Source organism: Oncorhynchus masou, unplaced genomic scaffold (assembly GCF_036934945.1).
Source record: "Oncorhynchus masou masou isolate Uvic2021 unplaced genomic scaffold, UVic_Omas_1.1 unplaced_scaffold_1232, whole genome shotgun sequence".
NCBI lineage: Eukaryota > Metazoa > Chordata > Actinopteri > Salmoniformes > Salmonidae > Oncorhynchus > Oncorhynchus masou.
In genome coordinates, this window is record NW_027002127.1 from 46635 (window position 1) to 72711 (window position 26077).

Consider the following 26077-nt stretch of genomic DNA (forward strand, 5'->3'; position numbering starts at 1 on the left):
TTTACATCACCAGAGGAACAGAGGAGGAGTAAGATAAGGGTACGGCTAAAGGCTATCAGAACTGGTTGTCTATTATGTTCAGAACAGAGAGTAAAAGGAGCAGGTCTCTGGGCGCGATAGAATAGATTCAAGGCATAATGTACAGACAAAGGTATGGTAGGATGTGAGTACATTGGAGTTAAACCTAGGCATTGAGTAATGATGAGAGAGATATTGTCTCTAGAGACGTTTAAACCATGTGATGTCACCGCATATGTGGGAGGTGGAACTAAATGGTTGGTTAAGGCAAATTGAGCAGGGCTAGAGGCTCTATGGTGAAATAAGACAATAATCACTAACCAGGACAGTAATGGACAAGGCATATTGATATTAGGGCGAGGCATGCGTAGCCGGGTGATCATAGAGGTCCAGTGAGTGTTTGGGCTGGGGACACGGCGATTCAGACAGCTAGCAGGCCGGGGCTAGCAAACTAGCAGAACGGCCTTAGGGGGACGTCTCGACGGAGGAAAGTCTGTTTTAGCCCCCGCGTGCGGTGAGGTCGATAGACCAGTCATGAAGGATTAGTAGGGTTTCGAGTAGCAGAGGGGTCCAAGTCCAATTGGCAAAATAGGTAGAGTGGCTTAAATTGGCCGATGGATCTATTCAGCTAACAGTCCAATATGATCTAGACAGCTAGCAGGCCGCGGCTAGAAGCTAGCGGGCCGTGGATAGCAGGCTAGCAGTGAGGCATTCAGAGGATGTCGCGATGTAGGGGCCAGTTGAGTACCCCCTCGAGCAGATTACGTCGTAATCCGGGGTTCCGTGCCCCGTACCGGCAGTAGAAGGGGTCCGGGTATTGTAGCACAGGAGTGGCTGATGGGCCGCTTCAGCTAGCCGGGAGAATGGGCCTAGCATGGGCTAGCTCCAGGATAATTGGTGCTTGCTTCGGGACAGATGTTAGCCAGGAGTAGTCACTCGAGTAGCAGCTAGCTAGCTGCGATGATCCAGGTGAAAAGGTCCAGAGCTTGCGGTAGGAATCCGTGGATATGGATGTTCTGGTCCGGAATGCTCTGGTTTGAGTAGCGTTGTACAAACTGTTGTGTATTACTGTGTAGATGTGTTTGACCTATGTAGATGGTATATTATTTTGTTTATAATGTAAAAACGCGTGTTTGTAATGTGTATTACCAAAATATCCCTTAGAAATTATATCTGGCCTATTGCAAAATGATAAAACAACATCACGTGTAATTTATTTTCTCATTTATATGGATATAATATCAGTAAAACCCAGAACTAAAATCTTCAGTAATTTGGTCAGATGCTCTATCACCATTTATGTTTATGCAGTGTGTCCACAACAGATTAATATTTGCATAATCTGTGACAAAATTCAAATGCAAAACTCTGGTTCGTTGTTTTCTGAGAACTTTGTTCTGACAATATCACTAAAATTCCACTGAATGTAAAGAGTTAAAGCTATAATTTTGATGTTATGGATGATCGGTCCTTACATCCATAGCTCAGTCTGAGAATTGGATTGTGTTTAAATTTCTCATCCCTTAGAGGTTTACCAAAAAATGTTACCTCATTGTTGTTGGAATCCCAGATTGCTCCATTATTTAAAGTACAATATTTTTATAGTATTAAAAAGCTGTTTGCTGAGTAATAAGTCCACAGTCACAAAGGAAGTGTATGTAGATCCACATGTTTTTAATCAATGCTCAACATTTCACCATGAAAATCATATTTTATGCAACACAGGAAAATGGTAAGACTTTGATCTTCAATTCTTTGGTCTTGTTTATTCAGCAACTTCTTTTCCCTGTAAGAAAATAAATAATATAATGGATCAGTAATAATAATGATCATGATAAATATATGGATATAATATAATGGATCAAGTCTTTAGTGCTCAATGCTCAGCTTGGATATTTGATGTTGAAGTACCAACTGAATTAACTCTCATTAGATTGTTTAGCCCTTCCTGAAATGTTCTTCTTAGAGATCTTCAATACAGTTGAGTGTATAAGGTCTGTATTGACCTCTGAGGAGACTGAATCATAGGTGGTGTTGATGTGGTCATATCTGAACATGAGTCAGGTACAGGTTTAGAAGCAGTTCTGTACCTTTCCAGAGTCACGGGTCTTGGCTCTGAGCTTGTTGACCTGAGTCTCAGCGATGTCAGCACGCTCCTCAGCCTCCTCCAGCTCATGCTGAACCTTCCTGAACTTAGACATGTGCTGGTTTGCTGCTTCCTCCTGGGTGAGGAAAAGAGGGAGAGCAGAACATCAGCATTTAAAAAGTTTGATGCTTCAGGTAGCAAATTAATATTCTGATGACTTTAAAGTTTTTTTTTGTTTTTATTTTAAATACAAAAAAAGAGATTTAGGATAACAATGTATACAGGGAGCTAGATGATACAGCAGAGGAAGTGAGTGGCAGAACAGGGGATCAAACCACTGCCTCCAGCACGATCACTTGACCAGCCCCTGGTGCAGCTAATTAATATTCAACCCCTCTCCTGTAAGTTTGTAACGAATACGAGGCATTTAGAAATGTGCATCATTTCATCAGCATTTACTTGCACTGTCAATTGTCATTGTTGACTGATGTGTTGTTGCTGTAGCAACACGTCAAACTAAGTTGTATGGACATGAAGTTGTGTCAGTGACTCACCGCTTCCTCAGCGTGCCTCTTGTAGGCCTTCACTTTCATCTGCAGCTTATCCACCAGGTCCTGAAGTCTGTTAACGTTCTTCTTATCCTCCTCAGTCTGTGGGAGAAGAGCAAAGAATCAATGCCCCAATAGTTTTATACACAAACCTGTCTGTGTTAGTTCATTCTTCACAAACTTGACACTTTCTCTTACCTGGTAAGTGAGCTCCTTGACTCTGCGCTCATACTTGCGGACTCCCTTTACTGCATCTACACCTCTTCTCTGCTCAGCCTCCACCTCAGTCTCGAGCTCACGCACCTTTGTGGAACAAATACATTTAGGCATTTGAGGTGGTGAAACACATTTTTGTAAAACAGAGGATGAGTCTTCTACCCAGTCAAGGAGGCACAATTGTTGTCTTTCATTATGTACTTTTCCAAGTGGTTCCCAAAGTGGAATTTACACTTAAATTTGTTCATGAATATTGCTAGCAACGACAGATGAAACTACCAAGGATCTGTGGAACAAGATTAGAAGGTACAATACAATACAATGTAATATTATGAATCCACTATTTATGTTCTAAACCCTTAGGTGTACAACATGGGCCTGGGAGGCTCACAGGGATACTGGAAGGCACATTATTCCAAAAATTATATATATATATTTTTAAACTCAATTCTTCTTGTAGTTATAATATATAGGACTCTTGTTTGATTTGACCGATTTTGTTGTGCATTGAGCAGTGCATGTTGCAGTACCAGTATGGCCAATAGAGGCCGCCACTCGTCTGTTTTAATGTTATGAGTTTGCTTCTGTTATGGGGGATTGCGAAGTTTGCCAAGTGAGTCCACAGCAAGACAGAAGCACCGACATAAATACATTTGTATGTCATTATTTTGAAGGTAAGCGAGTGGAAAAGCACAATATTATAGAGAGTAATGTTTGTTAAGATGTTATGTTTTTATGAACTTAAGAAAATCCTGTAGCCTACAAGCTAATTTAGCCTTTAGCCTTCAAGGTTGTAGCCCTGCATAGCAACGCTAGCTTCCCTAGTAACGGCCCTTTTGCAGCAGAGTGAATGAGACATGTAGCTGATAGCGATCTGGAGAGAGAAATTAAACAACTGTAACTAGATGTAACTCAAATATTACTATGAGATGAATTGGATGAATGTGGGTTTATGTATCAGAAATTTGTATTATTATTATTATTGAATCTATTAATTAAATTGCAGTTTGAAAGAGTTGTACAAGCCTAAATGAAACGACTAGATAAATAAATGTTTATATCTTGACTTTATTTGAAGGTCTTGGCTCCAATTCTTCTCAACTCCATAACATAAGAATAACATATTCCCAATGTTCTTTGTTTTGAACATAATTACACTGTAATTTATGCTTTAAAACGGGAAAATATTCCCTCTGATGCCAAGAGGCGACTGTCAAATGTTCTTTCCCAGCAGCCAAGACTTGATTAGTCCGACCATGTACTGCTGAAGTCATAGTAAAACTGTGTGGATAATGTTTATATCTCACTCTAAAGTAAGAGTTGGGTTCTGATATTATGAAGGGGTCCCTGATGCAAAGACATTTGGGAACCCCTGGTCTAGGTGGGTTAATGAGAGAGAAAGTAATTACAAAATGCTCCAGTGGAAAAGCACAATTTTCTAGAGAGTAATGTTTTTATGTTCTTTCCCAGGGGCCAAAACTTGATTAGTCCAACCATGCACTGCTGAAGTCATAGTAAAACTGTGAAGTAAGAGTTGGGTTCTGATATTATGAAGGGGTCCCTGATGCAAAGAAGTTTGTGAACTCCTGATCAAGGTGAGAAAAAGTCATGACATAATGCTCCTGTGTATTTTACATGATCAAATACTGTTCCAGCAAACTGTTTTTTAATCCATCCCCAAATTCACCCTGCTGGTAACTCACCCTGGACTCCAGTTTCTGGAGCTGCTTCTTGCCTCCCTTCATGGCCAGATTCTCAGCCTCATCCAGGCGGTGCTGCAGGTCCTTGACTGTGACCTCCAGGTTCTTCTTCATCCTCTCCAGGTGAGAACTGGTGTCCTGCTCCTTCTTCAGCTCCTCAGCCATCATGGCCGCCTGGAAAAGTAGTTTGTTTCATTTATGCACCAATCATAACGTCCCTCTCAGATCTTTGTGGTTCTTAACCAGCCCAGCTACCATTGGACCTTAGGGACCAATTAAGTTGATGTAAATCAAGGACTCACATCAGTAATTGCCTTCTTGGCCTTCTCTTCTGCATTCCTGGCCTCCTGGACGATGTCGTCCACCTCTCCCTGCACCTGCACCAGGTCAGACTCCAGCTTCTTCTTGGTGTTCAGAAGGCTGGTGTTCTTAAGAAGGACACAAGATGATTTGTTTGACTCTCAAGATTACTTGCAAGTCACAAGACTGAAATTCTAAAAATCTAAGGCAAGCACTGTCAAATTCCAGGTGTGTTTAAACTGTATGCTTGGTTGAGTTTCATTAGAAATGGCTTTTGACCCATACCTGGGAGTGCAGTAGTCCAACACGCTCGCTGGCGTCTACCAGCTCAGTCTCAGCCACTTTGCGGCCTCTCTCTGTCTGCTCCAGAGCAACTCTCAGCTCCTCGATTTCAGCCACCATCAGACCGTTTCTGCGCTCCACCATGGCTGCCTGCTCCTTCATGTCCTCTGCGACACGGACGGCGTCATCAAGGTGCAATTGGGCATCCTGGGGTTCACAATGACATACGTTCATTAGGACTTGTGGAAGTAGAGGTGATAGGATGGCTGATAGAAATGTTCACACATAGGATCAATCAGTGATAGAAATATTCATTGGTAAGAATTTCCACAGTATCCCTACCTTTCTACAGCACATAGTTCACTCTATTCAATTCCTCTGTTCTATTATTTTCTACAGATTCACAAACAAATCCCTCTCCATGTTCAGGTGTTTGAGCCTGATGTCCCAGTCCCTTTACCTTGAGCTGTCCCTGGACATTCCTCAGCTGTTTCTGGGCCTCAGAGGCCATCCTGTTGGAATGACTCAGCTGGATCTCCATCTCGTTCAGGTCTCCCTCCATCTTCTTCTTCACCCTCAGGGCATCATTCCTGCTCCTGACCTCAGAGTCCAGGGTGCTCTGCATGGAGTCAACCACCCTCTGGCTGTTCCTCTTGATCTGCTCCATCTCCTCGTCCTTCTCTGCGATCTTCCTGTCCACCTCACCCTTGATCTGATTCAGCTCCAGCTGCACACGCAGAATCTTGGATTCCTCATGCTCCAGTGTTCCCTGGACAAACAGAAGCAGTCAGGCCAATTGTGTTCAATACATTTGGATGTAGGAATTAAATATAAATGACTACAATAAACTCCAATACAGGGATTATTGGACTGTAGCTGGCATTGGCTAGCGTAACAGTGCTTTCCCCATCAAACAGCTGTAGTTTGTACCTCAGCCTCCTCCAGAGCGGTCTGGATCTCAGACTTCTCTGTCTCCACGGTCTTCTTGGCCTTCTCCAGCTCATGGATGCTCTTGCCAGTCTCTCCGATCTGCTCAGTCAGGTCAGAGATCTCCTCTGCACACACACACAAGACGTTTAGACTTTGGGGGTTTTCAGTGGATATGCCAATGCGCAGAATTTGACATTAAATCATATAAACAGTTAATTAATTAACAGCTCTTCATAGGATCTTGCACATCTAATCGCCGACCACTTATTTGGAATGTTAAAAGGAATACCAACTACAAGTAAAATATATACAAATTATACTGAACATGGCTTTTCTGAAATGGTGTAATTTTCATTTTGATTGCAGTTCCCTCCATTTTCAAAACACTAGTCAAACATGAATGAAATAGAACTGCTGTCAAATGCTCACGTTGCAGGTTCTTGTTCTCTCTCTTCAGAGTCTCCAGATGATCTAGAGCCTCCTCGTAGGAGTTCTTCATCTTGAAGAGTTCAGTGCTCATAGAGCGAGCCTCCTTCTGAGCTCCTTCCAGCTCAGCCTGGCCCTCCTCGTACTTCTGCTTCCACTCTGCCAGAACCTAGGAGAATCCATAGGATTTTCATGAGAAGTCATAGATGAAGAGTTATTAAATTAGAAATATGCAACAATTACAAAATTGATGAGAAAATATAGGTTTATTAATTTTCACCTTGTCAAAGTTCCTCTGCTTCTTGTCAAGGTTGGCGGCCAATGCGTTGGCTCTCTCAACATCAATCATGAGGTCCTCCACCTCTCCCTGCAGCCTCTGCTTGGTCTTCTCCAGGGAGGCGCACTTGGAGTTGGTCGCCTCAATGGTCTCCTCAGCATCCTGAAGACGCTGGGCCAGCTTTTTCTGTTGGACAACAGAGGGTGGTTTTATGGTGTAATTTTTTATTTTGACAGACAATACATATTGACGTAACATTTTGTCAGAGCCTCCTACCACCCTCACCATCCACACCATATCTGAGTTTTTCTGTTGCGTGTAACTCACTTGGCCTCCTCCAGCTCCTCTGTGCGCTGGATAGCATCAGTTTCATACTTAGTCCTCCACTGAGCCACCTCACTGTTGGCCTTGGACATGCCGCGTTGCAGCTCTGCCTTGGCCTCCTGCTCCTCCTCAAACTGCTCCCTCAGGAGGTCACAGTCATGGCGGGCAGACTGAACACCGTGGGCCAGTGCGTTCTTAGCCTGTGAGAAAGAAAGACGAAGACAAAGACAGATTAGAGAGAGAGTCAAACAAATGACAGTAGGAGTCTCTGAGGGTGGAGAGACAGTAGGAGTCTCTGAGGGTGGAGAGACAGTAGGAGTTGAGGGTGGAGAGACAGTAGGAGTCTCTGAGGGTGGAGAGACAGTAGAAGTCTCTGAGGGTGGAGAGACAGTAGGAGTTGAGGGTGGAGAGACAGTAGGAGTCTCTGAGGGTGGAGAGACCGTAGGAGTCTCAGAGGGTTGCGTAGTCACAGTCACATCTATATGAAGAAAAAGCTCTAAACTCTGTGGACGTGGAGTCCATTTTGGGTCCCTTACCTTGACCTCCTCCTCAATCGCCCTCTTCAGCTCCTCCACCTGCTGGGTGAAGGCCTGTTTTCCTCTGGTCAGCTGAGACACCAGGGCATCCTTCTCCTCCAGCTGGCGACCAAACTCACCTGCAGGGACAGAGGAACATCTTGTTAATAGGGTCACTGTTTTCTAAGATTGAAAATGGATTCTGAGGTATCATAGGGCAATAGTACAGTATAAATTATGTGGATACAGCCCCCAACACGTTATTGTGTTTTACTGAAGGAAAGGATTGGGTTGTTGATCATTGTTGATGGTACCATTTTCTGTCAGGAGTCTGGCTCTCTGTCCGCTGATGTCGTTGACCTGGCGAACATTCTCATCATTCTTAGTCTTGAGCTCACTCAGCTGGTCCTCAAGAGTACGGCACATCTTCTCCAGATTGCCCTGTTAGTGAAACACGTTCCATCATTACTTTATATGTGGGACTCCTGTCAACTTCAGTTCACTTGAATGGTAATGTAGTTGACTCTCCTCTATACTGCTTGACCAAAACATCACTACTCACCTTCGCCTTGGCGACGGCCTCCATGTTGCTGGAGAGGTCATCAATCTCCATCTTGTACTCGCTCTTCTCCTTCTCCAGCTTCTGCTTGACGCGCTGCAGGTTGTCGATCTGCTCTCCGAGCTCAGCCACACTGTCGGCCTGCTTCTTGCGCAGAGCGGCGGCTGTGGCCTCATGCTGCAGGGTGGACTCTTCAAGATCACGACGCAGCTTCTGGAACTCAGCCTCACGCTTCTTGTTCATCTCAATCTGAGCAGCAGTGGCGCCTCCAGCCTCCTCCAGCCTCTCGCTGATCTCCTCAAGTTCCCTGGAGAGATCGGCCCTCTGCTTCTCAACCTTAGCCCTGGCAGCACGCTCAGCCTCAATTTCCTCCTCCAGCTCCTCGATACGGGCCTAGAACAGGGGTAGGAGCAGGGGGATGAACACTACAATACAGTTGAAACAATTGAAACTCAACAAAATAATAAAAGTATGTATATTTTGCATAAATGTGTTTAATACGAAGCCAATTACACTAATATATTCAGTAGACAGTGTATCATTCAGGAGCCAAAACCTCAATGTTAAGAACCACCATCTTCCAACCTACTCAGCCATCAGAAGCCACCTGGAAAAATGTTTGCTTCCAGAATAATGTTTTTCAGGAAATGATTCAAGTCTGTGCTTTTCTGTACTGGAGCTTATATCCTGTACTGTACCTGGAGTTCCTTGATCTTCTTCTGCAGCTGAGCTCCCAGAGACTGCTCATCCTCAACCTTGCTGAGGAGCTGGGTGGTCTCAAACTCCTTCCTAAGAAACACAAACAGGTTGACTGTAGAGTTGTTTTTGGTTCAATAGTTTAAAGGCAGAGGATCATACCATTCACTTTGCTTTAAAGAGTCACATGTAAATAATAATTCATAATTACAATAGTTAGTCAAGAACAACCATTATAGTAGGTAATACTGTTCTCATTTGTTTGTGTTTACTTCTTGATTTTCTCATCAGCTTGCTGCTTGTCATTCTCCAGGTCCATTATGGACTCCTGGGCCAGTTTCAGATCTCCCTCCAGCTTTCTCTTGGATCTCTCAAGGTCCATACGGAGCTTCTTCTCTTGCTCCAGAGAACCCTCAAGCTAGAAGATAAAAACACATATATTGTTAAAATCTTAACAACTGAAGATAATATCATCTTACACACTATCATGGCCAAAATGTTAACTCACGTCGTCCACTTGCTGTTCCAGCTTGGTCTTGGCCTTGGTCAGAGTGTTGACTTTGTCCTCCTCTGCCTGCAGGTCATCCAGTGTCTGCTGGTGGGCCTCTTGGAGGGCTTTCTTCTCCTTGGTCAGCTTGGCAACACTCTCATCCATAGACGCCATCTCCTCTGTCAGGTTTTTAACCTGAAAATGGCCACAACATAATTATACTTCACCATAAAGGGGAGATTTAGTTTGTTATATATTGCATTCATTTCATTTAGATAAAACATTTCATCAAAATTGACTGTACTATAGATTCAACACTAGATGTCAGTGTTCACCATGCCAGTGTACTGAGTGAAAGTCATAAATGAGGGGAGCAGAACATGCAATGAATGTTGGAAGTACCCCGCAACTGAAATTCCCTATTGTGTCATAATATTTCCTGCACCCACAATACAACTTGAATTCCATTTCTGTTAAGCTGTGTTTTGAGTTGTTTAATGTTTGGATTATTGTTTGGTTAGACTGTCTATAGTAAGACACAAGACCTTGTTTTCAGTGGCGTGCTTCTCCTTCTCCACTTTGGCCAGGGTGAGCTCCAGGTCATCAATGTCCTTCTTCAGCTCAGAGCACTCATCCTCCAGCTTCCTCTTCTTGGCAGTCAACTCAGCATTGATCTCCTCCTCATCCTCCAGCCTCTCGGTCGTCTCTTTGAGCTTGGCCTCCTGCTGGATCTTGCTCTTGATGAGCCCCTCACACCTTTCCTCAGCATCGTTCAGACTCTCTCCTTCCTGGTTTCAGAACAGGAGAAACAAAATCAGAGACCTCACTTTGTGTATTGAAGGTCGAGCAAATCAAAAGAAATTAATGGATTTTACAAAGTATATAACACTGGCAATGAAAATGTGTCAGTTGGCCACATACTTTAGTGTGTTCATATGCGTGTGTATGTGTGTGTATTCATGTATATGTAAATGTGCCCTCCTGAAGGTCGTTGCTGACTCACAGATGCTACTTGGAGCGCCAGGTCGTTCTTCTCCTGTGTCAGGGCCACCAACTTCTCCTCCATTTGCTTCTTCGTGGACAGAGCCTTGGCCAGATCTGTCTTCATTTTCTCATAGTTCTCCTTCATGTTGGCCAGCTCCTTCTCAGTCTCAGCGCTCTGCAGCAGGGGCTTGATCTTGAAGTACAACTTCATCCATGGCCAGGTTTTGACATTCATGAATGAGCGGATGTTGTACTGGATGGCGAAGACAGACTCTCTGTTCAACAGAAAGGACAGATGGTGAGTGACATCCCAGTTCAATGTCTATTTTTGATGTATATTTGGTCTAACGTGAATTCAACGTGAAAACAACAGAAATGTCACCATGTTATTGGATTTAGGTTCAAAGTTGAGTGGAAAAAAAATCAAAATTCCCTTATATTGATAACTTTTTTTTAAATCCAGGTTGTTTCAATGTCATCACATTTAATTTGGGGGTTGAAATGACCAGTGGGATGTTTCATAAAGCTACAATCTGGGAATCCAAGAATAACTAAATGGAACCCCATCACTTTTTGTATACAGCTGAAAGGGGCTAGGGAAATGTAACCCCTCTTAAATTCAAAGACTCTAAATCACATATGTCAGAGTCAAGGCCCGCGGGCCACATCCGGCCCGCGAGAAGGTTTTTTACGGCCCCTGGGATGATCTTGATTTATTATTAGAACCGGCCCGCAGACCGCAGCAAGCCGGCAGCCCGCAGATCTTTTACACGCACCAATACTACATTTCCCACAATGCAACGGTGACGCACCGAGCAGTAGGCTGCTTCATTTCAATATTTATTGGCACAGCAGTCGTCAGCATCACAGTAAAATTAACTTTCAGATACCCATCAAAAATGGCAAAACGGAAGGTGGACACTGAGAACCGGGGTTTCAAACAAGGTGGGAGTCGGAGTATATGTTCACGGAGGTAGCTGGAAAACCTGTGTGTCTTCTGTGTGGAGAAAGTGTGGCGGTACTGAAAGAGTATAATCTGAGACGACATTATGAAACGAAACACGCGGACAAAAACAAGAATATGGACATGGAACAAAGGCTACAAAAGGCAGAGGAATTAAAACGAGGCCTCAAATCTCGACAGGCTCTGTTCAAAAAAGCCAAATCACAAGGCCAGGCTGCTGTCAAGGCCAGTTTTATTTTGGCAGAAGAGATCGCTAAATCAGCCCGGCCATTTACGGAGGGGGATTTCATCAAAAACTGCATGATTAAAGTTTGTGACGAAGTTTGCCCAGAAAAAAGGCAACTCTTTTTAAATGTGAGTCTGAGCAGAAACACCATTGCCGAGAGAGTAGACCAGTTGTCCATCAATCTAAAAGAGCAGCTTGTGAAAAAGGGAAAATATTTCATTGCATATTCCTTGGCTGTGGATGAGAGCACCGACATTTCTGACATTGCCCAGTTGTCAATTTTCATTTTTGCACTTTATTTTTTGCACTTTATTTTATTGTATTTCAATCCAATTATATTTTAAAAATATTTCAGTTGAGTGGATGATAGAAAATTGCTATTATTGTTTTTTTCTTTGAAGTAAATTTAGCCCACTTTTGCTAAAATAGAAAATATAGGCTACTGATGGTGCCTTGAATACCGGTTTCTTTCATTTAATGTTCATGTTATGGGGATTTTTATATAAAGGAAATTTGTCTTTTGTGTCTGTTGAAAATTAAAGATTACTGACAGAGCCATAAGAAAATATTGCTTTATTTATCTGATCATATTGGAATATATTTGTTAGGTTTTCAGTAGGTTCAATTAGGTTCACTAGACTATATGCGTCATTTAAAAATTTTTCAATGAACATTCGAACAGTCCGGCCCTCGGCTTGTAGCTAAATTTTTTATTTGGCCCTCCGTCCATTTGACTTTGACACCCCTGCTCTAAATGCAAGGACTGACAGATTATGCTAAGCTCATGAGACATTTTTATATTCTTCAAAAATGAATGGGTTAATATCACACATTAAATGACAATTGAACAGCCAAATCCCAAACTGCAGCTATAAAGCTAGAATCCTTAGTTGCTACATCCATTTCTGGACTAAATGAATGAACCCAAAAGCTGTAGTAGACCATTATAAGATGTACTTTCTCATTCTGAACAACTCACAGCATATACAGTATGTAATCATAATGCATTAGATACAAGTGGTTGACAGAAAGCTTTGCCAAAATGTCTACTATTCCTCACCTCCTCTCCATCATCTTGCTAAACTCTCTCCTCATGAGGAACCCACGGCTGAGAGCCTGGACCATGCCGACCAGAGCAGCCAGCTTCTCATCTCTCATCTCCTCCAGGACACCCAGCAGACCGGCTTTGAAGAACACCTGAGACACAGGTTAACATGGTCAATGGAACCACAGATGGTGACAGATAGAAATGGTTGAATCAAAAGAGGGGAACAACACCACTTGATTGATTTAAACAACAATAACTTTGCAATGGTTACAAACAAACCATGGGATAGGTTGTTTCCAAGTTGTTAGTTATTGTACAGTTGTAGATTATTTCCAAGATGGCATAGCAGTTCAGACGTCTTTTGTCCTCGTCTTGACGTGTCCCGTATATATATATATATATTTACAACTTTTTTCACATACCTTTTTATATATATTTTCAATTTTCCATAAACTCATCTTCAAAACACTCTCCTGCAACCCGCCTCACCAATTTATATTTATAAAAAAGTATTATTTACCTCAAATCTGTAATCCTCCAAGAAGCTAGCCAGAAACTCCCTGAAGCTAATCCAGAAGCTAATCAGAAGCTAATCAGAAGCTAGTTAGCTTCATTACTGGCTAATCGTTAGTAGTCAGCTAACCACGGTTTGTGGTCGTCAGCTATCCTTTAGCTCGAAAATCTATCGCCAGTTTTGTACGGCGCAGCACGGCTCGGAACGGAACATACCGGACCAATTTTTCTCTCCATGTCCCTGGATTTCAACCGCGAACTCTGGACATTCATACCTGGATCTCACAGCTAGCTAGCTGCTATCCGTGTGACTATTGGCTTTCGTCGATTGCGGAGCAAACATCAATTATTCCGGAGCTAGCCAGCTGAAGAGTTCCATCAATCACTCCTGGGCTGCAGTCACCTATCCGGACCCGTTTTACTGCCTACGCGAAGCCCCACCGGGCCTTCACAACTGGACTGCCGACGTTATCTACCCGAAGGAATTATCCGGCTGGCTCCTCCGTCGCAACGTTACCTGAACGCCCATCTGTGGCCCGCTAACCATAAGCTGTCTTATCGGCTGCTATCTGAAAAGACAATCGGACAATTCATTTATTTTTATTATTATTATTATTTTTCTTCTTGGGCCTCTATAACTATATCTATTGATTTTTTGTTGTTGTGTGATTTGGATTAATCCCCTCTACCTCACGGAACCCCACTAATCTACTGACGGAACGCAAGAGGTGGCTAATAACAGACCTCCATCCTATGCTAGCTTGCTACCGATGGCCTGACTAGCTGTCTAAATCGCCGTGACCCCCAACCAACCTCTCTACTCACTGGACCCTTTTGATCACTCGACTAAGCATGCCTCTCCTTAATGTCAATATGCCTTGTCCATTGCTGTTCTGGTTAGTGTTTCTTGGCTTATTTCACTGTAGAGCCTCCAGTCCTGCTCACTATACCTTATCCAACCTATTAGTTCCACCACCCACACATGCAATGACATCTCCTGGTTTCAATGATGTTTCTAGAGACAATATATCTCTCTTCATCACTCAATACCTAGGTTTACCTCCACTGTATTCACATCCTACCATACCTTTGTCTGTACATTATACCTTGATGCTATTTTATCGCCCCCAGAAACCTCCTTTTACTCTCTGTTCCAGACGTTCTAGACGACCAATTCTTATTGCTTTTAGCCGTACCCTTATTTTACTCCTCCTCTGTTCCTCTGGCGATGTAGAGGTGAATCCAGGCCCTGCAGTGCCTAGCTCTACTCCTATTCCCCAGGCGCTCTCTTTTGACGACTTCTGTAACCGTAATAGCCTTGGTTTCATGCATGTTAACATTAGAAGCCTCCTCCCTAAGTTTGTTCTATTCACTGCTTTAGCACACTCTGCCAACCCGGATGTTCTAGCTGTGTCTGAATCCTGGCTTAGGAAGACCACCAAAAATTCTGACATTTTAATCCCAAACTACAACATTTTCAGACAAGATAGAACTGCCAAAGGGGCGGTGTTGCAATCTACTGCAAAGATAGCCTGCAGAGGTCTGTCCTACTATCCAGGTCTGTACCCAAACAATTTGAACTTCTATTTTTAAAAATCCACCTCTCTAAAAACAAGCCTCTCACCGTTGCCGCCTGCTATAGACCACCCTCTGCCCCCAGCTGTGCTCTGGACACCATATGTGAACTGATTGCCCTCCATCTAGGCGACCTAAACTGGAACATGCTTAACACCCCAGCCATCCTACAATCTAAACTTGATGCCCTCAATCTCACACAAATTATCAATTAACCTACCAGGTACCTCGCCAAGCCTTAAACACGGGCACCCTCATAGATATCATCCTAACCAACTTGCCCTCTAAATACACCTCTGCTGTCTTCAACCAAGATCTCAGCGATCACTGCCTCATTGCCTGCATCCGTAATGGGTCAGCGGTCAAACGACCTCCACTCATCACTGTCAAACGCTCCCTGAAAAACTTCAGCGATATTGATCTCATCCCGTCAGTAGAGGATGCCTGGATATTTTTTTTAAATGCCTTCCTAACCATCTTAACTAAACATGCCCCATTCTAGCAATTTTGAACCAGGAACAGATATAGCCCTTGGTTCTCCCCAGACCTGACTGCCCTTAACCAACAGAAAAACATCCTATGGCGTTCTGCATTAGCATCGAACAGCCCCCGTGATATGCAGCTGTTCTGCTACAGACCTATATCTATCCTACCATGCCTTTCTAAGGTCTTTGAAAGCCAAGTCAGCAAACAGATTACCGACCATTTCGAATCTCACCATACCTTCTCTGCTATGCAATCTGGTTTCAGAGCTGGTCATGGGTGCACCTCAGCCACGCTCAAGGTCCTAAACGATATCTTAACCGCCATTGATAAGAAACATTACTGTGCAGCCGTATTCATTGATCTGGCCAAGGCTTTCGACTCTGTCAATCACCACATCCTCATCGGCAGACTCGACAGCCTTGGTTTCTCAAATGATTGCCTTGCCTTTTGAAGCTAGCTGGCATGGCTTTAGCCAATCTCTCGTGCCTTCTCCAAAGCCGAAAATGTTATATTTAAGAGGATATATTTTTTAAATTTAACTAGGCAAGTCAGTTAAGAACAAAAACTTCTCTGATAGAGTTCAGTGTGTCAAATCGGAGGGTCGGCTGTCCGGACCTCTGGCAGTCTCTATGGGGGTGCCACAGGGTTCAATTCTTGGACCGACTCTCTTCTCTGTTTACATCAATGAGGTCGCTCTTGCTGCTGGTGAGTCTCTGATCCACCTCTACGTAGACGACACCATTCTGTATACTTCTGGCCCTTCTTTGGACACTTACCCTCCAGGTAAGCTTCAATGCCATACAACTCTCCTTCCGTGCCTCCAATTGCTCTTAAATACAAGTAAAACTAAATGCATGCTCTTCAACCGATCACTACCTGCACCTGCCCGCCTGTCCAACATCACTACTCTGGACTGCTCTGACTTAGAATACGTGGACAACTACAAATACCTAGGTGTCTGGTTAGACTGTAAACTCTCCTTCCAGACCCATATCAAACATCTCCAATCCAAAGTTAAATCTAGAATTGGCTTCCTATTTCGCAACAAAGCATCTTTCACTCATGCTGCCAAACATACACTTGTAAAACTGACCATCCTACCAATCCTCGACTTTGGCGATGTCACTTACAAAATAGCGTCCAATACCCTACTCAACAAATTGGATGCAGTCTATCACAGTGCAAACCGTTTTGTCACCAAAGCCCCATATACTACCCACCATTGCGACCTGTACGCTCTCGTTGGCTGGCCCTCGCTTCATACTCGTCGCCAAACCCACTGGCTCCATGTCATCTACAAGACCCTGCTAGGTAAAGTCCCCCCTTATCTCAGCTCGCTGGTCACCATAGCATCTCCCACCTGTAGCACACGCTCCAGCAGGTATATCTCTCTAGTCACCCCCAAAACCAATTCTTTCTTTGGCCGCCCCTCCTTCCAGTTCTCTGCTGCCAATGACTGGAACGAACTACAAAAAGCACCGAAACTGGAAACACTTATCTCCCTCACTAGCTTTAAGCACCAACTGTCAGAGCAGCTCACAGATTACTGCACCTGTACGTAGCCCACCTATAATTTAGCCCAAACAACTACCTCTTTCCCTACTGTAATTAATTAATTAATTTATTTTGCTCCTTTGCACCCCATTATTTTTATTTCTACTTTGCACATTCTTCCATTACAAATCTACCATTCCAGTGTTTTACTTGCTATATTGTATTTACTTTGCCACCATGGCCTTTTTTTGCCTTTACCTCCCTTATCTCACCTCATTTGCTCACATCGTATATAGACTTGTTTATACTGTATATTATTGACTGTATGTTTGTTTTACTCCATGTGTAACTCTGTGTCGTTGTGTGTCGAACTGCTTTGCTTTATCTTGGCCAGGTCGCAATTGTAAATGAGAACTTGTTCTCAACTTGCCTACCTGGTTAAATAAAGGTGAAAAAAAATATATATATTAATAATGTACTCAGATACAGATAACTGCAGCCATACCACTCTAACACAATGCACATGATAATGACTTTAGTTTCTCTTCTATACTTGTGTTGCATTACTGAAGAAAAAACACAATGTTTTGTTTTGAAGAAAAACACTACAACGTTTTTCCACATTTTCCATTAGTTAAATGAAGAAGAAAGAACAAAAGGATGGATAGATCACCTGCAGAGATTTTATATGGTACGGGTTTAAATTATTATTCAAGTTGTGTTTTGTTGTCAGATTTTTCTGGGGGTTTTTGACTGACCTTGGTGTGTCCAAACTTGTAATCCTCATGATTCACATCAATGGACCCAAGCAGCTTCTCGGAAGCCTTCTTGTTGTCCATGAACTGGCCCTCAGGGATGACGCTGGCATTCAGTACTTTGTACCTGAATGAGAAGACAGTTTTAAAATATGCCAAATTTGGGGCCTCCCGGGTGGCTCAGTGTGTGTGTGTGTGTGTGTGTTTGTGTGAATGTACCTCTGTTTGAAATCAGCATAGAGGATTCTGCTGGGGAATCCCTTTCTGCAGATCCTGATACCCTCCAGTACACCATTACACCTGAGCTGGTGGATAACCAGGAAGTTCTCCATCAGACCTGGTAAAACAAAACAAGTCTCTTTTAATACTAATAAACAGGTTATAGATTGGGATCGTTAAGGTTACTGATATTATACTGATAAGATGACATATTTAACTCAATATTTCCTGTACCTGGAGTCTTTGACTCGTTGGGGATCAGGCAGCGCACAAAGTGAGGATGAGTGCTCCTCAAGTTGGTCATCAGCTTATGTAAGTTCTCCTGTAAGGGGGTTACAAACCATTTTCACAGACACCATTTATGATAATCAATGCACCTTTTAAAGGACTGAATCTACACATTTCAAAAGCTCACCCTGAACTGGGAGGACACAGTCTGCATGGAACCACCCTTCTTCTTGCCTCCTTTCTTGGCTTTATCTGTTAAAAAGGGGAAAAGTTAAATATAACTAGAAAAGTACATTTCCTAGAGCGGGTGGAATAAGTATGTAAGAAATCTAGAGTCTTGTCTTGTCTTCAACAAGCACACTAATTATAAACCAGAGAATCTCTGAATTTATTTGCAAATTATGGTGGAAAATAAGTATTTGGTCAATAACAAAAGTTTATCTCAATACTTTGTTATATACCCTCCTACAATGTGATTTTCTGGATTTTTTCCCTCATTTTGTCTGTCATATTTGTACCTATGATGAAAATTACAGGCCTCTCTCATCTTTTTAAGCGGGAGAACATGCACAATTGGTGGCTGACTAAATACTTTTTTGCCCCACTGTATAAACCAGAGAATCTCTGGTTAACTTCACACTTATCTAGAGGCAAATGCTGCCAATGAGATTGTGTTAAATAACATCTATTGTTTTATTAAATTAACCAAGTGTATTAGTAAATCAGCCCAGTGATAAACCCTAAGAAATTGTCATACATTGAAAGACTTTAAAGAACATTTGGTTCTGAGTTATAACTAGTATTTAGTTAAATATTACATTTACATTTAAGTCATATTGTGACGTGAGGCCAGTCTTACCCTCAGGAGGGGGAGGGGGATACAGGGCAGCCAGAATTTTGACTCCTGACTTCCCGTACAGCTGACAAACTGAGTCGTTCAGGGGGTCCTTGTTCTTCTCCAGCCACCCAGTGATGTTGTAGTCCACAGTACCGGCGTAGTGCACCAGGGAGAAGTGGGCTTCTTGCTTGCCTTTGGCAGGCTTGGGCTTCTCAAACGACTTTGTTTTGCCAAGATGCTGGGAGTACAGCTTGTCCTTGAAGGTAGTGTCTGAAGACTTGGGGAACATGCACTCCTCTTCAAGGATGGAGAAGATGCCCAATGGCTTTACGAAAAGAGATGTATATCAAATTAGCATGATTTAAGATCATATTTATTAGTTTAGCAAACATGCTATTATAGGATGATATTCATTTTGGGATTCAGGGAACATATTGAGATCTCAACAGTCAGATGCAATGTACCACTGTGATAATAACGGTCGCTAGGCGCTTTGCTGTTATGGCCCATTATAATGCTCGGGGATTTGATCTTACAACCTTTCGGTTACTAGTCCAACGCTCTAACCACTAGGCTACCTGCTGCCTGGTTATAGAGCAAACAACGTAATTATCACAACACAGTTTGTATTATGGATTTTTTTGACTCGATTGGCAGCCCCAGTGATTTAAATACTGTATATGTTCTACCACTGTGATAATATATCACACAGCGCTCCATATGAGCTTTGCTGTTACGGTCCATTATAATCCTCACAGACATCTTACCTTCTCAATAAGCTCAATGCAGGCAGCCAAGTCCATGCCGAAGTCAATGAAGGCCCAGACGATTCCCTCCTTCTTGTACTCCTCTTGTTCCAGGACGAACATGGTGTGGTTGAAAAACTGTTGCAGTTTCTCATTGGTGAAGTTGATGCACAGCTGCTCCATGCTGTTGTACTGTTGATGGAATTTTAAAAGGGATCATTTCATCATACAAGTTTTTTATCCATCTCAATCACAACTAATTGTCTTGTTCTGCTCTCATACTCACATCAAAGATCTCAAACCCGGCAATGTCAAGCACACCGATATAGAACTGCCTTGGATTCTTGGTGTCCAACATCTCATTGATACGGATGACCATCCACAAGAACATCCTCTCATAGATGGACTTGGCCAGAGCCATGACTGAGTTATTAACCTGCAATGATAATACCTCAAATTAATACATTAGATATTGACCATGTCCAGTGATAAGGTTATACGAGCTTGGGAGAAAACATCACTATTCAATTAAAGCAATGCACTCGTTCCGAAAATAATTACTCTCTCAGAAAAAGGTAGATGCCATGTTTGGCCACATTACCTGAGCCACAGTCTGTCCCTTGGTCACATACTCGTTGCCGACCTTCACTCTGGGGTAGCACATAGCCTTCAACATCTCAGCTGAGTTCAGGCCCAGCAGGTAGGCGATTTTATCAGCCACTGGAGAAAGAACCAACAACAACAGACTCAGGGACACAAGATCACTTGTTTTGGATGTCACATTGACAAATTGTTTTCTCAAATCATAACTGAAGGTGGTAATTTGGTCCCCAAAAATGATCTCCTGCCTGACTTTCATGTGGCACTGTCTGTCTTAGGTGTTCTATTTCTATGTTGGGGAATGGGACTAATGCTCTACATATTGTATATCTATGAGTGGGACTCACCCTCTGTGCCGTCTGGCTCGGCCTGCTCCTCACGCTGCTTCTGCTTGAATTTCAAGTTTCCATGGTGCACTACAGCTCCTGTCAGCTTGTAGATGCCAATCTTCTCATCATTAGTGAAGCCCAGGATTGTGATGGCATCCTGACATTAAAGACGAAGTACAACAGAGATTAACTGAATGGTAGTTTGCTCAGTTACACTACAGTTCTCGGCTCACTCCAGAACGAATGTGATGAATAGAGATTACTCGATGCCAACACATTAGTGATGGAAACACAAAAGGAGTTTGTTACACAGTTCCACAAGGCACTTAGCTCTCTTGGGGATGCTTTACGTGACTGTTTGTTTAACTCACGTCTGTGGCATCCAGCTCTTCATTGTCGTCGATGCTGGCCACAGCGATCTGACCCTGACTGCACATGGGGAAGTCGTAGGGGTTGGTGGTGAGGAGCGCCAATTCTGTGGACAACGGAGAACAGCTTGTCAGTTAAATCTCTTAGAATTCTGCTGTTCTAACTTTACAGTGTCTCTCCCTTCTTTACTCAATAGAAGGACTCAATAATACATGTAGTATATAATAAATAGCATCAAAAGAGGAGACTGAGATGTGGACTAGTGCATCACAGTGCATTACTTGAGAGATATTTCCCAGAGACCTTCCAAATGTATAGATGCCTTGTTACCTTGGATGTAATCATTGTAATAGTATTATTAGTGTGGACTATGAATATTTTTAACAAGTTCCACAGATGGGGGTGGAAATAATTTCCCATGAACCTCTACTTTGTCATACCAACTATCTCAGGTTTGTGGCCTGTCATCATCTGGAAAAATATGTGGTAGCCTCTCTCATCGGGCAGCTGGAAGGACACTCTGGACTTCTCCAGCAGGTCTGAGAGAGAAAGAGAGCGATAAAATGGAGATTATATAATTACATTTTATCTGTGAACTTAGGAAAGCATTGAGAAATAATCAAAGCCAACTCACAGGTCTCAATGTCAGCTTTAGCCAGTTTGCCAGCTTGGAAGTGAATCCTGATGAATTTACCCTGTAGTAGAGCATGGGGGTCAGAAATAGGTCAACAAAATAATCTAACATTTTACTTTGATAGACCCTTTTAAATTATACAGTTTGTTGGACATCTATTGATTTAACAAAAGGGAACTACTGAAATACATGTTTCCAATATAAGGTAACTTCCACAGTCGCCCTTCATACTTACAAAGCGAGACGAGTTGTCGTTTCTCACTGTCTTGGCATTACCGTAAGCCTCCAGCAGAGGGTTAGCTGCAATGATCTGATCCTCAAGAGACCCCTGATTGAGACAAACACAAGTTGCTCAAAAACTGGTAAAGTGGTAAAGTTTGTTTTTCTCTATGACTTGAACAAATTTCTTGAAACATGATTCACAGCTGGAAAAAAAGTTTGCTCAGAAAACCAAACTGAAATGTGATGAGAAGGCAAACATAAGAACAACTTACCTGCATTTTGTTGGGGTCTGCTTCCTTCTTGCCACCAGACACTGCAATGGTGGCAAAGTACTGGATGACACGCTTGGTGTTGACAGTCTTTCCTGCACCGGATTCTCCGCTGGTTTATATGACAGAGAAAGAGGGGTTTTAGTTACATGTTTGAGTGTCAGATTGGCTTTCACCAAGAAATAGCATTGAAAAATACCTGTTTTCTAAGATAAGTAAATCAATAACAAATAGTTCCACTCATCGACTCGTTATTACACATAGCCTGATGCTCTAATCTATTCATATTGTCATGTATTTCATCACACCAAGTGACCCAACTTATTACAATAGAAACACTTCCTCAAGTGACATTTTAGTAAACAACTTACGTAATCAGGATGGACTGGTTCTCCTTATCTGGAACCAAAAAACACATTACTTATCATACTCAAGCAACATTATGGGGACATTATTTAATTCATAGCATCATCATGAATTTAATTTTTGAAAATGTTCCATTGTAGTGATAGCTTAGTGAAAATCAAATATTGTTAGAAACTGTTAGAAAACATTAGATACCTGACTGAGGCAGTTTTTAATTTCCATTGATGGATGGATCTATCTTTCCATATGCACTTATGGACATCTATCCATCCATCCGTCCATTCAACCAAACAATACATCCAACCAACCAACCATCTGTCCATCCAACCAACCAACCATCCGTCCATCCATCCAACCAAACAATACATCCATCCATCCAACCAACCAACCAACCAACCACCCAACCAACCAACCATCCATCCATCCATCCATCCATCCATCCATCCATCCATCCATGAGATTTCGTACCAATCATCATGAACTGAAAGGCGTTGTCAGAGACGGAGAAGATATGGGGTGGAGCCTCCATCCTCTTCTTCCCTCTGTAGGCGTTGACAACCTCTTCGTCGTACACAGGGAGCCACTTGTAGGGGTTCACCGTGGCGCAGAAGAGCCCAGAGTAGGTCTGGATGAAAGCATAATTAATTTAGGAGAATAACAAAGTCAGATTGACATTTACCTGGATTGATGTGATGATGTGGGTGTACTTTGGTAAACTGATGTGGGTCGACTGTATTGATATGTTTTGGTTTCTACCATTCATGTATGTGTAGTACTGTATGTATATATTTATTATGTTCATGTATGTGTGTGTTTGTATGTGCAGGTTTCTTACATAGATCATCCATGCTGCATAACGCTCTTTGAGGTTATACAACACAGAGGCTTCATTCAGGTAGGTCATCATGGCCATGTCCTCAATCTTGTCGTACTTAGGGGGGTTCATCTCATAGATGTCTGCATCTTTGAACTCTTTTCCTTCCTGAAACAGTCAGAAATCTCGGTTACACACAGATCAAAGTGGACATGACTGAATGCTTTTTGCTCATTAAATACAAGTTGAATCATTTAAAAAATATATATCCACATTTAATCCAACTACTTAGTTATCACCCACTGACAAATAACTGGTGATTCTTGACTAGTCAACATTCTATATCATTTTTAAATAGCAGCAATTAAAAGTATGTGTTTTAAGGTGATACTTTGTCTGTAAAACATAATGTAATGTTTCTTAATCTTTTTTTTTGTAACTGATTTCTTATTGCCTTATAGACATTGTTTGGATTTTCAGTGATTTTTTAAAGAAATAGAGTAAATTCACAAAATTAAACTTGAATACTTTTCAGATCAGACTTACCTCCTTACTTCCGTCAGGTCTCGTAACTGTTACAGTACATTTCCCTTCTGCCCTGGCAGTGACTAAACCCTTAAGGTACAGCTCCACCTTGTCTGTCACGTAGCAGGCGTTCTTTGAATCAAAGGGTGCGGCTTGTGCCTCAATCCTTTCCCTCTCAGGCTTACGAAGGTATATGGCAGCCTTGCCGTAGATTTGCATCTCTGCGTCCGTACTCATGGTGACGGATAACTAGGAAAGAGATAAAACAAGAAACATGATTGACTCTGTGGTGCTTCCTCCCCAGTCAACAGAGTTATGTGAGCGGTATCGCTCAGAATATTCTCACACTTTTTATGTGAAGAGTCAAACCATGTCTCACCTTCTTTTTCCCCTCCTACAGATGAATGTGTACTTCTTGGAGGACCCTGTGACACATTAGAGTGTTGTGAAAACACACCAGTCTAAAGCCTTATCATTTATCCCCTGAAGGGCTAGAAAACATTTAACTCAATCATTACATGTCAAATTCAACTACAGGTGCAACTGGTAACTTTAATTTTCCTAGTGGCAACTCACTTTACTACACATTCTGTCAGGAATTCAAATACATTCCCATAAAACCCAGATACATTCTAGAACACCAACTCACTGTACTACACATTCTGTCAGGAATTCAAATAAATTCCCCTGAAAACCCAGATACATTCTAGAACACCAACTCACTTTACTACACATTCTGTCAGGAATTCAAATAAATTCCCCTGATAACCCAGTTACATTCTAGAACACCAACTCAATTTACTACACATTCTGTCAGGAATTCAAATAAATTCCCCTGAAAACCCAGATACATTCTAGAACACCAACTCACTTTACTACACATTCTGTCAGGAATGCAAATAAATTCCCCTGGAAACCCAGTTACATTCTAGAACACCCTTTCAAGTGCAGGAGCACCACTTTTGACTGTAAATGAAAGTTACAGATTTGAAATAAAACACATTTAAAGTATAACACATGATACAAATATATATATATTTTTATAAGTGCCACTTGATTGCGTTATGGTCAAATCTTACAAGAGACATGCAGAAGTCAATTCAAACAGTGCAGTTAGCTACTGCCTCAGATGCTGAGTACAAAGATGAGACAAATGTAAACATCTAAGGAGATGTAGAGGTCTTACCACAGAGGAAGAAGGTATCTGACTTATGGATGCTGGGGCCTCAGCCTCCTTATATCTGGTTGGAAGTGCCAACCAAGCAAAAGTTAATTATGGACCACTCTGGGAAAGGACATGTATTGGATGAGAGACCTGTTTATTTCTGTGTCTCACTAGCACCTCCCACTTCCAGGAGCACCACATTCCCATGACATTACTTTTTAATGTCATATTTGTCTCTGAATTGAATTTCACTGAATTTACGTAAATGATAGATGTCATTATTAATAATTATGACGATAACAAAAGTTTGATTCTTCCCAATGTAACTTCCACTGAACCTCATATACTGTAATGGACTGAGTCCACGTTGCTTGTGGCTTAATGGATGCAAGTCCACACAGCAATGTTCTAGTAGAAAGCCTTATCAGAGGAGTGGAGGCTGTTATAACAGCAAAGGGGAGACCAACTCCATTTTAATGCCTATGATTTTAGAATGAGATGCCCGACGAGCAGGTGTCCACATACTTTTGGTCATGTAGTTTATTTATCTTCAGTTTGATAGTCGTTCCATGAAATGAGTCCCTTTCACATCCCTTTGACATTTTATGTAGAAATTGTGTACAAATATTGCATTTTAAAAGCCTGTTGTATTAAATGAAATGCTCTGATTTCTAATATGAATCAAGACTTGCTAAAGTGGCATAATGCATTTAGGAATGTCCCTCTGTGAACCCTCTGTGACTTCTAGGAAGATTTTGACCTCCTTAACCCCAAAATGCATTTAGGAATGTCCCTCTGTGCACCCTCTGTGACTTCTAGGAAGATTTTGACCTCCTTAACCCCAAAATGCATTTAGGAATGTCCCTCTGTTCACCCTCTGTGACTTCTAGGAAGATTTTAACCTCCTTAACCCCAAAATGCATTTAGGAATGTCCCTCTGTGAACCCTCTGTGACTTCTAGGAAGATTTTAACCTCCTTAACCCCAAAATGTCTCCAAGTTTTCATCATAATTGTATCATTGCTAGTTGTTTTGTTAATATGACAAATACATGTTGGAAGATTATTAATTATGTCATGTTTTTCATTTTAAGGTCAACGTAAACTGAACTCTCGTTTTGATATGATGAATCTGTTCCCTTTTGAAATATTTTTGTTCAAAGCGAACATTGAACATTGAAAAGTCCAATCTTGGTGTAGCTAGAAACACAAGCATTTCGCTACACCCGCAATAACATCTGCTAAAAGTGCGTGACCAATAAAATTTGATTTGATCATGTGGAATGACCCATGTTCCTATTGAAGATTCTGGAGGCACTTTTATATGTCTCACATGTCAGTTG

The 26077-nt window shown here is 42.1% G+C and overlaps 1 pseudogene; it reads right to left on the reverse strand.

Moving 5' to 3' along the window:
* Positions 1–1671: 1671 nt before the first annotated feature.
* LOC135530003 (myosin heavy chain, fast skeletal muscle-like) lies at positions 1672–23850 on the reverse strand (annotated as a pseudogene).
* Positions 23851–26077: the final 2227 nt, after the last annotated feature.